The sequence below is a fragment of the Enhydra lutris genome, unplaced genomic scaffold, assembly GCF_002288905.1.
Source record: "Enhydra lutris kenyoni isolate GAN:26980312 unplaced genomic scaffold, ASM228890v2 scaffoldscaffold30, whole genome shotgun sequence".
Taxonomy (NCBI): Eukaryota; Metazoa; Chordata; class Mammalia; order Carnivora; family Mustelidae; genus Enhydra; species Enhydra lutris.
The window spans coordinates 2,904,759-2,923,107 of NW_019154114.1; positions in this window are offsets into that span (position 1 = coordinate 2,904,759).

An 18,349-nucleotide genomic window follows, 5' to 3' on the forward strand; every position below is an offset into this window, starting at 1 on the left:
TAACCAAATTCATATAAAAATAGTCCTCTGACTTCATATAAATGAAGCAAAGGTGCATCAGGAGAGGCTGTTAGAAGGTTCTTGATTTCATCCTGATGGAAGTTAAGAGTGGCCAGGAGGAAGATGGTAGTGATGGAGAATTAGAGGTGTTTACGGGTTTTAGAAGATGTTTAGGAAGAGCAAATGAACTGGCTTGGTGATTGATTGGACATGAAATTTGTTCCAAGCATTTCTTTCTCACATACAGGTTTCTCCTTAACAGTGTTGTGTTGTGCATAAAAATGTTATACTCGGATTCTTCATTCTCTTTTTCTTAAAGATTTTATTTATTTATTTGAGAGAAAGAAAGAGAGAGAGCGCTCAAGCAAGCAGGGAGGAGGGGCAGAGGGAGAGGGAAAAGCAGACTCCCTGCTGAGCTGAGCAAGGAACCTGGCTTAGGACTTCATCCCAGGACCCCGGGATCATGACCTGAGCCAAAGGCAGATGTTTAGCCGACTGAAACACCCAGGTGCCCTCTGATTCTTTATTTTTAACACTGTAATTATATACTGTTATTAAGCAATGTGTAATGACTCATTGACCTTATGTACCATAATTTAATCCCCTGCTCCCCATTGTGGGATGCAGAAGCTGTTCCCCAAGTTTTGCTAACATATGTGTGTGATTCTGTGATTGATATCTTTGGGCATAAAGGACCTTAGCTATAGCTGATAATTTATTTAGGATAAATTCCCACCAAAGGATTCACTGGGCTAAGGTGTAAGATCATATTGAGACTCATATGGCAATAAACAGATATGCCTATTGTAACATCATAATTATATAATTTCTTTAGGGAAACAGCCTTATATCAGGTTGATAACATCAAGGTTCTTTCAGCGTGGAAGAGAGAGCAATTTGTCTTCACTGCAATACATACATGTTCTGGATACAGATTTGTCTTTTCCTTCCCACAATGGACTCTAGAACCACCATCCATGGACTAGGAGAACCTCTTATTTGCCATCAGGGAAGAACACAAAACAGTGCTTCTGAATACAGAACTCATGTTATACCAAAATAAGTGGTGGTTGGTTTATATATGGAATTCAGTGATCTTAAAATATTACCCCATTTCCCTCAAAAGCAGCTAGTATCCTGGAATGGTCTACTGAGGAGTCCGTTATAGTACCTACAAGGGAACAACACCCTGAGATTTTGGGGTTAGAACTTAAAATATGCTGTATATACTTTATCTAGCCAAGCAGTACATGGTGTATTTCCCATGGTCATAAACACAGGTGTGAGAATCAAGAGGTAAAGCTGGGGAAAAAACTCCAGTATTTTTTAATACCCATTCATAGAATATTTTCTTTTTGTCCGTACAACTCCGCTCTTATAATCTGAAATGTTTTACTTCTCAATGGAGAACTGTTTTTGCCAGGGGACACCATGTTCCACTGAATCAGTGGTCTTGTTGGTCATCTGCCCATGTCAGGCTTGTTACCGATACCACTAAACCAAGAAGGGGAAAAGTTACTATCCTAGCTAGATGTTTGTTCTTGATCATTGAAAAGAAATTTGAGTTGCTGATGCACCATGGGTCAGAAAAGACTATGTCTGGAACCTCGGGGATCCTCTCGGGTTTTAGAGTCCCCATGTGCAATACTAAGTTAATAGAGAGCTGAAGGAGCCAAAATGGAAGGCGGAACAACTAAGGGTTTAAGCCATCTAGGAAGGAATCCGTAAGGAACACTGATGAGTGGGGGCACCTGGTGGCTCAGGCAATGAAGGGTTTGACTTCACTCAGGTCATGATACTGGGGTCCTGGGATTGAGCCCCACATTGGGCTCCCTGCTCTGTGGGGTTCTGCTTCTCCCTGCACCTCTCCCTCTGCCCTTCCCCTTAGCTTGTGCTTTCTCTCTCTCTTAAAATAAGATCTTTTTTTTTTTCATTGAAAATATTTTAATAAATTTTTTTAAAAGAACACTGATTAGTGAAGATCATGGATAAGGGGAGTTACCAAGAGCAACCACTGCCTTATGAGCAGCTACATAAAGGCTAATACACATATGTACTTGCACACATGCACACATACACACCCTGTTGGTTTTGTTGTGGTTGTTGTTGTTTTTTACTTGTCCTCTTCCTTATCCCTTAATTTATATAAGACTTATTAACAGTGGTTGAGAGCATGCGTGGCATCTATTTCAGTTACAAGATTTAAAGAAAAACATTCAATGGCTTTATGATGTATACCAGGTCAAAATAAAAGAAATGAAAATGTTCAGATAGTATATGGGCAGAATCCAAGAAGGTACCTCTTGTAGGACTGGCACAGACAGGAAGATATCCCTGTCCTTACCAGTGGAAGACTGGTTAGTTCAGCTTAACATAAGAATGGAGTTTACAACAATATTATGTAAGAATGAAAGGAGCCTCCTTGTCCATGTAATAAGTTCCCTGTCACAGGGAGGCTAAATGATACTCAATGGGATTTATGTATTAAGCACAAGACTGTGAAGCCAAATAGGGTATTACTGTTTTTGTTTTGCATTTGAGGAAAATAATTGTCAGGTAATAAAACTTGCCTATTCTCATACAGCTAACAGTGGGGCTGCCTAATTGCATCTAATACCAAAATATAGCTCTGCATTTTGCTGGTAACCCAACAGGACCACGGGGAACTCTAGGGGATTATTTTTTCTCTCTTTCTAAGGGTTTCAGTTTGTCTCGGGAGCCAAGAAGTTCTTTCTGTGTGTCAGGCAGCTTATGTGAGACCTACTTTAATATATTTATTCGAAATGCATCATTAAATGGTATTTAGACCAATTATTTATCCCATTAACCTATAAAAATTTATAGAAAGCTGGCATAGCATTACACAGCCAAAGGCGCTAACTATTGTCAGTATGTTTCCTCTGCTCCCCTTACCTAATCACCCCTGCCACACACAGCATACAGGTATACAACACACACACACTCACACTCCGGATATTTGCATAAGCAAGTGTGCTTGAGTTTAAACATGCCTCGTGTTGTATAGTGATGCACTGTTTTAAACTAGAAGGTGACTACATGGCTTAGACAAATACTTGTGTACAAAACAAAAAAAACAAAAACAAAATGTCTTTTCCCGGTACTACTGAGATACAAGCTGCACGGCCAGATGATGTACACATACTGTGAAACAGTTAAAACAGCAAGTTTAGTGAATATCCATCTTCTGATGGACCTACAAATTGTTTTTTTTTACCCTGTAATGAGAACTTTACAGATCTACTATCTTAGGAGCCTTTAAATACACCACGCAGCAGTGTTAACCATAGTCGTCACGTTATACATTATATTTTTAGTACTTATTTTATAACTGGGAGTTTGTACCTTTTGAACAATTTCATCCAATTCCCCTAATTTCAGCCCCTGCCTCTAGTAGCAACATATCTGACCTCTTTTTTTCCTGTAAATTTTTATTAAAATAGTACATGTAAGTAAGATCACAGAAAATCTGTCTTTCTCTATCCAATGACTCACTGGGTATAAGGCCTTCAAAATCCATTCTTTTTTTTTTTTTTTTTTTAAAGAGAAATTTTTTTTTTTTTTAAGATTTTATTTATTTGTCAGAGTGAGCACAGGCAGACAGAGTGGCAGGCAGAGGCAGATGGGGAAGCAGGCTCCCGCTGAGCAAGGAGCCCGATGTGGGACTCGATCCCAGGACGCCGGGATCATGACCTGAGCCGAAGGCAGCAGCTCAACCAACTGAGCCACCCAGGTGTCCCTCAAAATCCATTCTTGTAACAGATGGCAGAGTTTCCATTTTTATGGCTAAGTAGTATTCTTTGTGAGTGTGTTTCTGTGTGTGTAATATATATACACCACATTTTATTCATTCATCCATCCATGGACAGACACATGGACAAGGTTGTTTTCAGGTCTTTGCTATTGCAGTGTTGCAGTAAACATGAATGGGGGTACGGATGTTGCTTTGACATAGTAGTATCATTTCCTATGAATACATACCCAGAATTGAAATCACTGGATCATAAGGTAATTTTAGTTTTAATTTTTGGAGGAACCTCCATACTGTTTTCCTTGTAACTGTCCCAATTTATAATTCCGCAACACAAAGTTTCCCCTTTCCTCCCATCCTTGCCAGCATTTGTAATCTCTTATCTTTTTGATGTTAACTGTGCTAACAATAACAAGCATGAGATCACATGTCACTGAGGTTCTGATTTGCATTTACCCAAGAATGAGTGATGCTGAGCACCTTTTCAGGTATCTGTTGACTATTTGAAAATCTTGGGGAAAATGTCTATTTAGGTCTTTTGCCCATTTTTCAAAAAGATTTTATTTATTTGATAGAGAGCACAAGCAGGCAGAGCAGCAGGGAGAGGGAGAAGCAGGATCCCCACTAAGCAGGAAGCCCTATGCGGGGCTCAGTCCCAGGACCCTGGGATCATGACCTGAGCCAAAGGCAGATGCCACCGAGGTGCCCCATCTTTTGTTGTATTAACATCATGTCTTCTTTATCTATTTTGCATAGTAACAATCAGATAAATGATTAGCAAATGTTTTCTCCCATTCTGTAGATTGTCTTTTTAATTTCTTGACTATTTCTTATGCTGTACAGAAGCTATTTAGTTCAGGTAGCTCTGCTTGTTTATTTTTATTTTTGTTGCTTATGCTTTAGCTGTTCTATCCAAAATCCATTGCCAAGATTCATCTCACAGAGCCTATTTTCTGTTTCTTCTAGGAGTTTTATAGTTTCAAATCTTATATTTAAGTCTTTTCTCCACTTGGGGTTAATTTGTGACTAGTATAAGGGAAGGATCTAGTTTCCTTCTTTCACGTGTTGAAATCCATCTTTCTGGAACCATTTATTTCTCCATTGAGTGTTCCTGGCTCCCTTGTCAAATGCTTGTGTACCATATCAGTATGGGTTTATTTCTGGGCTCTCAATTCTGTTCCATTTGTTTTTGTGTCTGTTTTGATGGCTATAGCATTATAATACTGCTTACAATCAGGAAGTGTGTTGCCTCCAACTTTATTCTTCTTTCTCATGATAGCTTTGGCTATTTGTGGTCTTTTGTAGCTCCATGTAAATTTTATGATTGTTTTTTCTACTTCTGTAAAAAAAAAAAAAAAAAAAACAACAAAATGCCAGTGAACCTTGATAGGGATTACATTGAATCCATAGATGGCTCTGGGTAACATGGGCATTTTAACAATAAATTACTCTAATCTTGAACATAGAATATCTTTGCATTTATTTGGATCCTCTTCAATTTCCTTCATCAAATTCTTACAGTTTTCCATGTAGAAACTTTCACCCCTTGATTAAATTTATTCCTAAGTGTTTTATTGGTTGTCGTAAGTGTGTGTATATGCTGTTGTACGTGATACTATCTTTTTTCTTCCTGATAATTTTTTTGTGTATAGAAAAGCTACTGTGATGGACATTAAGGAAGGCACGTGATGTGATGAGTACTAGGTATTATATACAACTGAAGAATGCTCAACTCTACGTCTGAAACTAATGATATATTATATGTTGGCTAATTGAATTTGAATTAAAAAAAGAAAAGCTTCTGATTTCTGCGTGTTATTTTTAGATCCTAGACATTTACCGAATTTGATCTAGTAGATTAAACAGTGTTTTGTGGAGTCTTGAGGATTTTCTATATGTAAAATCATGTCATCTGCAAGTAGGAACAATTTTATTTCCTCCTTTTTAATTCCTTTAACTTTTATTTCTTGCCTGATGGCTTTGGCCAAATTTCTAGTATTATGTTGAAAAGGAGAAGTAAGAAGAGGCACCCTTGTCTTGTTCATGATGTTAGAAGAAAAGTTTTCAACCTCTCAGCACTGAGTATGTTAGCTGTGGGCTTGTCATATATGGCTTTTGTAATGTTGAGGTATAGTCCATCTATACCTAGTTTGTTAATAGTTTTTTTTTCCCCATGACTAGATGTTGAAATTTTGTCATGCTTTTTTTGTATCTGTTGAGATGAGATGACTATTATCTTTCAATTTGTTAATGTGGTGTATCATATCTATTGGCATATGTTGAACCATCCTTGCCTCCCAGGGATAAATCTTAATTGATCATGGTGAATGATCCTTTTAATGTGCTGCTGAACTTGGTTTTCTAGTATCTTATTAATGTTTCCATGTATTTATTTCAGGGATGTTGGCCTATAGTTTTTTCTTCTTGCACTGTTTTTTGTTGTTATTGTTGTTGTTGTCCCCCCCACTCCCGGTGTTGGTATGAGGAACTGCTTACATGAGTTTGAGAGTGTTCTTTCCCATTAAATTTTTTGGGAAGAGCTTGGAAAGGATTGACATCAGTTCTTTAAATGTTTGGTAAAACTTATAGTGAAGCCATTTGGTCCTGTGTTTTTCTTCTGTGGAAGATTTTTGATAACTGATTGAAAACTCCTTACTAATAATGGGTATGTTCAGATTTTCTGTATCTTCCTGATTTAGTGTCTGTAGGTTGAATGCTTCTAAGAATTTATTCATTTCTTCTGCATTATCTATTTATTCTAAGCTGTCCATTTTGATGGCATATAGTTGTTCATAGTAGCCTCTTCTGGTCCTTTGTATTACTGTGGTATCAGTTGTAATGTTTCTCTCTCATTTACAGTTTTGATATGGGTCCTCTCTCTTTTTTCCTTGAGTAGTGCAGCTAAAGGTTTGACAATTTTCTTCTTTTCAAAGAACCAGCTTTTACTTTGATCAGTCTTCTATCTTTCTGTTTTCTGTTTCACTTGTTTCTTCACTAGGTTAGGTTGCTTATTTGATCTCTTGTTTCTCAGTGTATGCATTTTTTGCTGTGAACTTCCCTCTTAGAACTGCTTTTGCTGTGTCCCATAAGTTCTGGTTATTATGTCTACATTTTCATTCGTTTTAAGAAGATTTTTTAATTTCCCTTAAATTCTTCTTCAGTTGGTCATAAGAGTCTTCCTTGAAGCTACTTGGTATGATTTTAATCTTCTTCAATTTGCTAAGACTTGTCTTATGGACTAACCTGTTGTCTAGGATAAATGTCAATCTATATTGTCCACCCTAAAAAATGTTCTTCTGTGTTTGAAAAAACTATATATTTTGCTGGTTCAGATACAGTATTCTGTATATGTCTGTTAGGTCCCTTTGGGCTACAACATTGTTCAAATCCTCTGTTTCCTTCTGTCTGGAATGTATCCAGACAGAATAATGGATATTGAGACTATAGTAATTAAAGTCTTCATTATTGTTTTGCTCTTCACTTTTAGGGTTTTTGTTTGTTTGTTTGGTGCTTATAAGTATTTACAACTGTTACATTTTCTTGCTGGATTGACCCCTTTATCATTATATAATGACCTCCTTTCTCTCTTTTTGCCCTTTTAGCCTAAATTGTATTTTGTCTAAGTATAGTTACTCCTACTTTTGGGGGGTTAACATTTCCTTGAAATACCTTTCTCTATCTTCACTCTCTGTATACATATGTTTACTTTATAGTTAAATATTTTAAAGTTAAAGTAAGTCTCTGATAGGCAGCATATCATTCAATCTTGCTTCTTATCCATGAGATACTCTATGTCTTTAATCAGACTAGGAAATTTAATCCATCTACATTTAAGGTTATTATTGATAAAGACTTGCTATGCTGTTTAAAAGGTTACTTACTGTTTTGTAGCTCCACTGTTGCCTTCTTATCCTTCTGTCTTGTTTGTGTGAATTTATGTGTTTTGGTGTCTATATGCTTGAACATCTTAATATGTTCTTTTGTATAATTACCACTGGGTTTTCCCTTGTGGTTATCATGAGGCTTACATAAAATATCTCAAATTAAACAAGCTACTTTAAAAATTAGAACACCCTGGGGTGCCTGGGTGGCCCAGTAGGTTAAAGCCTCTGTCTTCAGCTCAGGTCATGATCCCAGGGTTCTGGGATCGAGCCCCACATTGGGCTCTCTGCTCAGCAGGGAGCCTGCTTGCCCGTCTCTCTCTCTACCTGCCTCTCTGCCTACTTGTGATCTCTGTCTGTCAAATAAATAAATATTTTTAAAAAATTAGAACACCCTCTTTTAAATTGATAACAACTTCACTTGATAGCATTCCTAAATTCTGTACTTTCACTTTTCCTCCTTCTCACATATTAGGTCGTTGATATCACAGTTTACATATCTTTATATTGTGTAACTAATAGCAGATTGTTGTAGTCATGGTTAATTTTACTCCATTTGTTTGCATCACAACTATAATTTAAAAGTTAATCACATACCAATATTACCACATTACAGAATCTAACTTTGATTATATGTTTACCATTACCAGTGAGTTTAACGCAACCATCATATGTTTTTATGGTATTAATTTGTATCCTTTCTCCTTGACTGAAAGAACTTCCTTGAGCATTTCTTGTAAAGCATGTCTAGTGGTAATAAACTCCCTCAACTTTTGTTTAGGGAAGCTGTTGTCTCTCTTTTCCTAATCTAAGCCAGGTATAGAGTTTTTGGTTAATGTTTTCTTGCTTTCAATATTATGAATATATTACCCCATTCTATCCTGACCTGAAAAGTTTCTGCTGAGAAATCTGCCCATATTCTTATTTGGTTTCCTTGTATGTAACCTCTTTATATTTTCTGTTTGTGGTTTCAAAATTTTTTTTATTTAACTTTTGCAAATTTGATATTTCTCAGTGTTGTCCTATTTAGATTCAGCCCATGTGAGGTCTTTTGGGTCTCATGGATCTGGATGTCCATTTCTCTCTCCAGGTTTGGGAAGTTTTTATTTGTTACTGCTTTAAATATGCTTTCTGTCCCATTCCCTTTCTCTTCTCTTTCTGTGATTCTCATTATTCTCTATATATCCTTCTGATGGCATTCTATATTTCCTTGAGGATTTCTCTACTCTATTTTTTCCCCTTTTATTCCTCTCACTGGATAATTTCATAGACCCTGTCTTCTGGGTAAGTGGTTCTTCCTTTTGCAGGGTCAGGACTGATGTTGAAGCTCTCTCAAATTCAGTTCAATTACCGTATTTTTCAGGTCTAGGAATTGTGTTTGATGTTATTGATGGTTTGTGTTTCTTTAAACTTCTTGTTTTCTCTATGCATTATTTCTTTAACTTTGTTGTTTGTATGTTCACGAAGTTCACCAAACTTCTTTTAGAGAATTATTATGAATTTTTGATCTAACTGGTCATAAATCTCCATTTTGTAGGGTCAGTTATTAGGGCTTTATTAGTTTCCTTTTGATTGATGTCATGTTAACCTGAATTTTTTATGATCCTTGATTCCTTACATACCAATGTAACATTTCAGTAACTGGTATCTCTTATAGACTTTACAGGTTGACTTTGGCAGAGACAGTCCTCACTAGTCAGCTTAGTTTGGGTTTCTCAGTGTGTCAGCTGGTAATGTCCATAGGATGGAATCCTAAGTTGCCTGAATCCTCTCTCTGGTCAGGCTTCTGAGATCACTGGAGTTGAGTACCATAGTCAGTAGGTGGTGGGGCTATCAATTAGGTTCCTTGCTCTGGTAGGGCATCAGAATAGGTCCCAAATCCTCAACTCATTCCATGAGGACTCTCAACTCAGGTCAAACTGCAGTGGAAAACCTGGCCAGATGAGGCCACTGGTTTTCTCTGCAGATGGCAAAAGCCATGGGCTGTGCTCTCCATTCAACTGACAGTCTAGACAGGATTGTAGGATGCAGGTTTCCATGTAGTGTGGTTAATTTTACCATTCAGGAGGGCTGAAGGCTGTATTCAATGGTATGTAGGGCTATGAATCAGTGTCCCTACACAGGCCAGGCTCCAAGGTTGGCAAGCCTCCTGTTTGAGAATCAAATTAGGCAGAACTGTGCAGCAACTTTTCTGTCTTAGCTCTGTAGGTAAGCAGGTCCACCTACTTAGCTTTACTCAGGTGTCACTGTAATCTGATTTTCAGGGTGAGCTACACAGATCCCTGGGGGCTTGTGTTAGATTTCTGGTTAGGCTGGGCTATAGGCTATATTAAGCAGTGTGCGTCATTATAAATTAGTTTCCCTCCTTGTTGGGCTGCTGAACAGACTCCCGTTCTGGAAAGTTTCCTTTTCTGTGTAGATCAAATTAGAAATGTGTGCCAAACTCCCTGTACAGAAGGGGTCACTGTTTTGGCTCTGAAGACACGAGTCACAGACCGGGATCCTTCAAGTACTGAAGAGTAGGCTACCAAGATTCCCAAGAGCTCTGGTTCCTGGTTGGCAGTGTTGAAGCCTGGATTTAGCAGTGGATGGGAGTAGAGATTACCTTTCATGCTGGGGTGAGGGGAGCCACAGAGCAGTCCCCAATATTGGTAAAACTCTTGTTTGGGGAGCAAGTCAGGCAGAGCTATGTATCAAGCTCTCTGGCCAGGCTGGGTCACAGTTGGCCCAGGGTGATAGCTAGAGTGTTGCTGGACCAAGCACTTTCTCAGGTCTCAGTCAGACTTCCTGGCCAGGTGGGGTAAGGAGCTATCTTTAGCAATGAATGGGACTATGAATGAATTCCCTTACCTGGGTGGAAACTTCTCCAAGGCTGGGAGTGCTTTTTGGGGTCTTGACTTAAGCTGAGCCATGACCCAAGTTCCCTGTCAAACAGGGTCACTGACTTTGGTCTACAGATGGTCAGTGATTTTGAACAAGCTCTTAGCTTTAGTGCTGCTGGCCTAAGTAGCTTCCCAGTTGCCCCAGCTAGGTTTCCTGGTTGGGTGGGTCTAGGAGCTATACTCAGCAATAGATAGGGTTATGACTTAGCTTCCCTACCTGGGCAGAGGGGTAGACCAAGCTCCAGCAATGACAGAGCTCTTTGTTGGAGATTACAAATCAGACAGACCTCTGCCCTGCCATGTTCCCTGATCAGACTGTGCCACCAGCATAGTTCTGTAGGTAAGCAAAACTGCTAATTAGAATTTCTGTTGGATGTTGGAAGTAGGAACTCAGTCTGCCAAGATTTGAACACTGGTTGCTACAAACCCCTGCCACCCCTTCATTACAATTCAGTTCTGAGTGGTCCAGTCCTACAGATTTCCCCACAGTACACATGGAGACCAAAGTGTGCCTATCAAAAAGCAACCCACAGTGCTCGGGGTGGGGCTGGATGTCTACCAGGGTTCTCTCTTCACTCCTAAAGAAAAGTATAGGGTCAGGGGAGTCCTCTTGTCCTTCTAATGTAGTTCATCTCAGTGTCAGTGGTACAGGAGCTATGCTTCTGCCTCACCCCTGTGTTCCAGTCTTTTCTCAGCGGTGCCTTGTCCATGAATATGTGTTATTCTTCTTGTGAAGTAGAAGGAAGTCAGTGATGGTAACATCACTCCTCCCACGCCAGGGTTTCTATTCCTCTATCCGTCCCAAAGACATGGAAGGGTTATACTTCCCCATACCTTTGAAGTTCAGCATGGCCATGTAACTTGCTTTATCTAATGAAATATGAGTAAGAGTCACCCTGAAGCCTGGTATGGAGATATTAATGTTCTAAGAGGTGTAGTCTCTGGATCAGATCCTCGCAGGACTACAGACAGCAGATTCCCCTCTCGGACTTAACTGATCATGTAGTATGCACAAGAAATAGTTCTTTGTGGTTTTGAACCCCTGAGAAGTAAGTTTGATTGCTTCTACTACTACAGCAGGCCCTCATCTACCCTAATTGATACACATGCCTGCCAAGACCTATAGTAGAAACAGAATCTGCAAAACATACCTATACAACAGAAATTATGTACGTTTCCTAAATAAGGAAATTGAGGTTCAGTCATTAGCATGCCTTAAATCACATAGTGAGTTAGAGTCTAAACAGTTGGAAGAGACAGTGGTCCATATTTCTAAGAAAAATAAGGATTTCGGTTTGATGCTGGAAAGAGTCATTTGGCTTCTTCAAAGGGAATCCTTTCCATAAGCTTTGATAGTCCCTTCCCTTAATAGCATTAATCTTTGGAAAGACAGAGCCAGAATATGGAACTAACTCCACATGCAATCTCTCCAAGATGGAGTTCTTGGCTGAGGTCAAATGAGAGTGATTATAGAGGCATATATATAGATAGGTAGAAAGATAGAGGCAGGTGTGTATATATATGTATATATATATATATATGTACATATACATATATATATGTATAGGTAATACATATATATGGGTAGAGGCAGGGGGCTGGGAAGGGCTTATCTTGAAAAATAACAATATACTATACGTTCAAAAGAAAGGTCTTCTCTGAAAAGAAAGACCCACAGGAAGATGCAAATATATGCCCATAAGATAAAGCTGCTTCTAATCTGTCTAAAACAGTACATGTTCAAACTGTAAGTGATAAAACATCACAGTAGTGGATGAGGTCATACAGGTAACTGTATAACATGAGGAAGAAAAAGAAAAGGAAATAATTCAAAGTATCAGTTCTGGTAAATCAGGTTTAGAAAAGCCACATCATAATACTGTGGCTTCCAGTCAACATATTACTGCACATTATCGAAACTGTCCAGTGTGGAATCCTATGAAGAAGGACAAATTTTTTACTGTAGTAAGTATATAAGCTATTAGAATAACTGGCCCATTAAAACCCTTCCCTTACTTGATGGGCTATGATCTATATAAGCTTGCTTCTGTACACAGAAAGCAAGAAAAGGAAGATATCCAACTTCATCTTGAAATGTTATCTCATCTGTAAAAACAAACCAACAAACTAATTATCCCTTTACCTGGAATGTTCTCCCACAGATGGAGACATATGGTCCCTAAACACAACTGCTATCTGAAAGTGAACTATATAAACATGTTTTATAGTTTAGCAAAATAATGTTAAAAGAGGCAAAATGAAGCAAAGCTTAAGGTAGGGCAGAATAAGGAAACCCTCTGCTCTCCCTTGACCCTGCATAGAGCCATTCAGTTGGTCTTGTTTAATATGTCACCACTGAAGTATTCAGAGGCCCTCTTTCTCTTTCCTTCCTTTCTTGGTCTACCTCTTGGCCATTGACTTTCACTTAGGACTCTGCAACCATCCCCAAACTGGTCTTCCTGCCTCTAGTCTCACCTTTCCATCCCATCTCTAGTAGATGACAGATTGATTTTTCAAAATAACAATTGGATCACATCACTACCCTAATTTTAAAGTCTTCTTAGGTTCCCTCAAATGAAATCAAAACACCTCATGACTGGGAAGACCCTTCCCAATGAGGCCTATCTCTAGTTTTCCGTCTTACTCCCTAGCAGAGGCTTATGAACACTTTTTCCTTTAGTTCTATGGAACCACAAGGAATTTCCTGAACCTGTATTCTCACCCTTTCTTTCCTTCCAAACTCTTACCCTTTAAACTCTGAAGTAGGCATTTCTTTCTCCAAGAAGCCCCTCTAGACCTCCCACTTCACCCTAGCATTTTTGAGATGTATTTGATACTTGATTTCAATTCTGTCTCAACTTGAGTTTCACCACTAGTGGATTTTGAAGTCACTGAGATGAGGGAATCATTTTATTTTGTATCACGAGACATAATACATGGTGGTCATGTAAATAAAAAAAGAGAGGGAAAAAGTGAAGAAGGAGGGGAAAAGAAGAAAAAAAAAATACATCAACTCTCATGTCCCCAATATCTTGGCCCATAGTCCTTTCTTCCATTTCATGGCTGTTCCAGCTACAGCTACAAATAAAACGTGACTATGTAGATATGTTAATAGTTGATGGAAATTTTACTACTATATAGTTAATACTTCCAGAAGTAACAGGATTCCTATAATGAAGTGTTATTGAAGAGGTATTTTCCAAGCTCAAAAGCTGATGTTTGAGATTAGATGTTGAAATAAAATAGCCATAAAAATGACAATAAAATAATTTATAGAGCTATACAATCTTTAAATAACATACATGGGTAATATCTTATGTGGTATTTAAGAACACTCAGTGTCTTATGTTAGACAGGTAGTACAGTTTCCATCCTGCCTAAGAGGAAATGGAGGTTCAGAGCAGAGGTCATTCCTCAAGGCCACCTTCCAAGTCATTGGCAGAACAGAAGACCATATGCAAACCTCTGGACCTCACATCATTAAACTTCACTTTCCATACATCCTGCTGAGCCACTTTGCTCTAAATAAAAAGGCAAGGAAATTTCATTGCCTTAAATGCTGCCCTGGGTTTAGACTGCCCTTTGTTTGGGATTTTATATTCAGCTTTCTATGCAAGTTGTTACAACTCAGCACTTACCCAGTAATCTTCTCCAAGGGAAAGAGTGTCAATAGTTTTCTTGGGTTTATACTTTTTTCTCTAAGATCTCAAAATTACTATTTCCCAAACATCTTCCCTGAAGTTTAAAGTGTATAAAACAAAAGTGTATAAAGAAAGAAAAGCCACTGGTCCCATTAAGCCAAGGACTCTTGCTACAACCAAAGACCAACTTCAAATGAAGATCTGATTCCTAACTTAGATTCAGGGAGGAATTTTTGCGTAAGTATAGGGAATTTATGATAAAATATTTAAGTATCCTTGGGCCTCCAGACAACAAAATTATACTTTAATTGGTCCATTTAATTGATCATTTAGTAAACATTAATCTCCTATACTTTAGCAGGCTTTATGTCTACCTAAAGCTTGTTTACTTATTAGGTTAAAACCCCAATCTTGGGAGCATTTTAAATCTAGTGGAATCCTCTTCTCTTTCCTGAATTTCATTCTTGAATTCTTTATTTCCATGGCAAGAGGCTTTTTTACCTGTCAAGTATGGAATTGCTCTGATGTGCGTCTCATTACCTTTAAAGGCTCCTAAAGTTGAACGGGTTGCTACTAACACTGGTCAGTTTGGGGGACAAACAGATAATTCTCTCATCCTTGGGGAAAGACAGAAACACAGGGAGGCCAGCTCATTAGGAGACTTTGTAAAAAGCTTCCCCGTGGTACTGCATTGGACTAGCAGACTATATAGTCTGCTTTAAGACAAAAGAGACCCAACCATAATTAAATAGTCACAGAGATTCTTTTTTTTTTTTTTTTCCACAGAAATTCTTTGTGGGTTTCTGTCTATGCCCATTTAGAAGGACACTAATTAGATGGGGAGTCCTTGTATGCCAGGCTCCCCTGAGGCACAGAGGGGGCCTACCTTGGAGGATTCTCCCTGACCAGCAGCAGTGTCTGGCCTCTTCATTGATTCTCTAAATTATGCTTGCCCTATTAATAAAGGCCTAACAGTGGGAGCCAGAAGGCTGCCTGCCTTTCTCCATCCGGGGGATGCTGCTTTCCCCCAGTGTGGGCTGCTGGGCATGAATGACCCCTTTGTCTTTATCTCAAATGTTTTGGCAGTGCTTCTGAAAACAGTGGTGAATGAAAAACCACATGGTTCTAATTGTTTTCTCTGGGATCAGACTGATTTCCTTAGGGTATCTAACACACACACATGGTGCTTTGGGGTCAACACTGTCCTTAGACTTCCCAGCTAATACCCCAAACTGTACATTTTTTTTTAAGTACCAACACGCACACACAATTGCTTTCGGAGAGAACATCTTCTCTTCCCGTTTGGTTATCAACCAGGTTAAAACAACAGGGAGTGATTTTTCTTTCCAATTAGAAGGTACACTAAGCCAAGAAAAACCACCTGTTTATATCAGAGAAGGTACGAGACCCTGAGGAGAGGGCTGCTGTGTCTTGAATGAAGAAACAGATAAATAAACAACTGAACCAAGGTGGAAGGGGGTGAGAGAAATGGGTCTTTGCCAAACTACAAATACTATTTGGATGCTTCTCTTGCCCCAGTTACTGGGTCAGGGTACCCCAACGTTGAATTTTGGGCTGGAGACTTCTTTGTTTTAGGGTCTGTTCTGTGCACTGCATGGTGTTTAGTAACATCTCTGCCTCTATCTGCCAGACGGCCGCAGCGACACTCTAGCCCCAAGTGTGGTGATCGGAAATGTCTCTGATCTTGCCAAATATCCACTGTGGGGGTGCAGGTCGGGGCCAAATCATCCCTGATGAGAACCACTGAATTAGATGAGTCAGAAAGACAAGAACTGTGGACATGTTCGACCGGGTGCTAGACGTGCTGGCTGGGTGAGAATTCTAGCTCTGTCTATTCCTGACCCACTACCCACCCTTCCGGAACCCCGCTCATAAGGTCACGAGGATTAAATGAGAAACCACATACAAAGCACTTAGCACAACGCCAGGTACACAGTGAAGGTGTCCTAAATGTGAGCTGGTGTCAATGTCCTCCTCGTGGTTGTCTCTTCCATGTCACGTGGATGGCAGACATCTGAGAACAAGAGATTCACACATCCGCTGGGATCCTTTAAGGCTGCTCATGGTCATCAATTCTGAAGTTTCCTGCCTCCATATTTCAGATTCAAGAGCAGCAAGGAGCTGGCATCCCCCATGACCCTTTGGCTCCCTCCTGGGGTACACACATGCCAAGGCCTGAGAAAGAAAGATATTTCCCACGGATGAAATGGCTGCTGACATTTTAACAAGCACATTCAGCAGGCCTTTGACCAGCCAGGGCCATAGGTCAGATTCCTGGCTCTCCCATTTTCCTTCCTCCCAAAAGAAAAGGTTGAAGGTGCTAATGATTACCTTCAGCCTCTGGGTACAGCCTGGGAAGGATACGATGTCCCCACAATGTGGCTTTTGAGAACATTTTCCTACCTCACCCTGATGCCCGTACCAACAGCCCGCGCCCCAGCGTGGCTCACGCCCTGCACCCCGGACCTGGCTCCTCTCTTGTCCTCACAGTTCCCTTGGTTTCTCTCAGTCTCTCTCTGTCCTCACTCTTGTGTTCTACTAAGTGTCCCTGCCACTCCTGGGATTGGAGATTTGCACCAGCCTCCTTACCACCCCTAATCCAGTGCATCCTCCAAGCCACCAACTCGTATTTTCCTGAACTACAACGATATTCATTGCTCCCTGCTTAAAGAATCTTCCATGGCTCTCCTTTTCTTTTGGACTGAAGACTCAGTATGACATATGAGCCCCTGAATGTCCTGACCCTTGCCTGCCTCCCTTCATCTTTCAAGACGTAGCTCTCCCCCTCATCCCCATTCACTGTCTGCTCCTTGGGCAAATAAATCCATGCAATTCCCTGAAAATGCCTTCTTCCTTTTTAGGAGCTAATGCAACCTCTCAACACCGGAGATAGGATGCTCGGGGCCAATGAGACCATCAAGAGTGTTTGAGGTCCAGAAAACAAATGTAGCAGATTATATATAGGAAAGGAAAACTGAGAAATCAAAATAAACAAATTTAAACATCTACACACGTCAATTATAACTCAATTCATATAATTTAAATAATATGGATTAAATTATACCAATAAGTTATTTTGCCAAAACTGAAAAATTGAAAAAATAATGTGAGCTATGCCCATGGATTTATATTTGATACAAAATGAGGTTGGGGCTTCTACCATCAGGAGAAGCTTGAATGTGAAAAGGTTTTAAAATGTCTCTTTCAACTCTGGACCTTTGCACGTATTTTTCCCTCCCCCCAATTTTATTGCTATGATTTACATCCAATACCACGGAAGTTTAAGGTATATGGCATAATAAGTTGACATGTCTATATTCTGTGAAGTGATTACCAGAATAAGTTCACATTTATTACCTCATATAGTTACAGAACAATTTTTTATTGTGATGAGAACTTTGGGAATTAAGCCATACAGCATTGTGAACTGTAGTTATTATATATGACATCCCCAACCCTTAGTTATCTTACAAGTAGAAGTTTGTATGTTTTAAATACATGTACCTAATTCCCCCATCCCTACCCACTGCCCCGATAACCACAAATCTCATCTTTTTTCTAATTCTTTTACCATTGCATACATAATTGAGATCATACAGTATCTGTTTGACCTAGTTACTTCACATAATGCCTTCAGAATCCATCCATGCTGTCATGAATGGCAGGATTTCCTCCTTTTTTATGGCTGAATAATATTCCTGTGTGTGTGTTACATAGACTTTATCCATTCATCCGACAATGGACATTTAAGACACTTCCATGTCTTGACTATTGTAAATAATGCTATAATAGACATGGGGTTGCAGATAGCTCCTCAACACAGTAATTTTTGTTCCCTTTGGCTATATATCTTGGAGTGGAATGTTGAATAAAACAGTACTATTCTTAGATTTTTAACTTTTGGAGAACCTGCATGCTGTTTTCTGTAAAGGCTGTACCAATTTACATTCTCACCAAGAGTACACAAGGGGTTCCCTTTCCTCTAGAGCCTCACCTGCATTTTTCTTACCTCTTGTCTTTTTTGATGACAGCCATTCTAACAGGCACGAGGTGATATCTCCTTGAGGTTTTGATTAGCATTTCTTTAATGATTACTTTTCAAGTACTTATTGGCCAATCTTCTTTGGGAAAGTGTCTGTTTAGATCCCTTGCCCA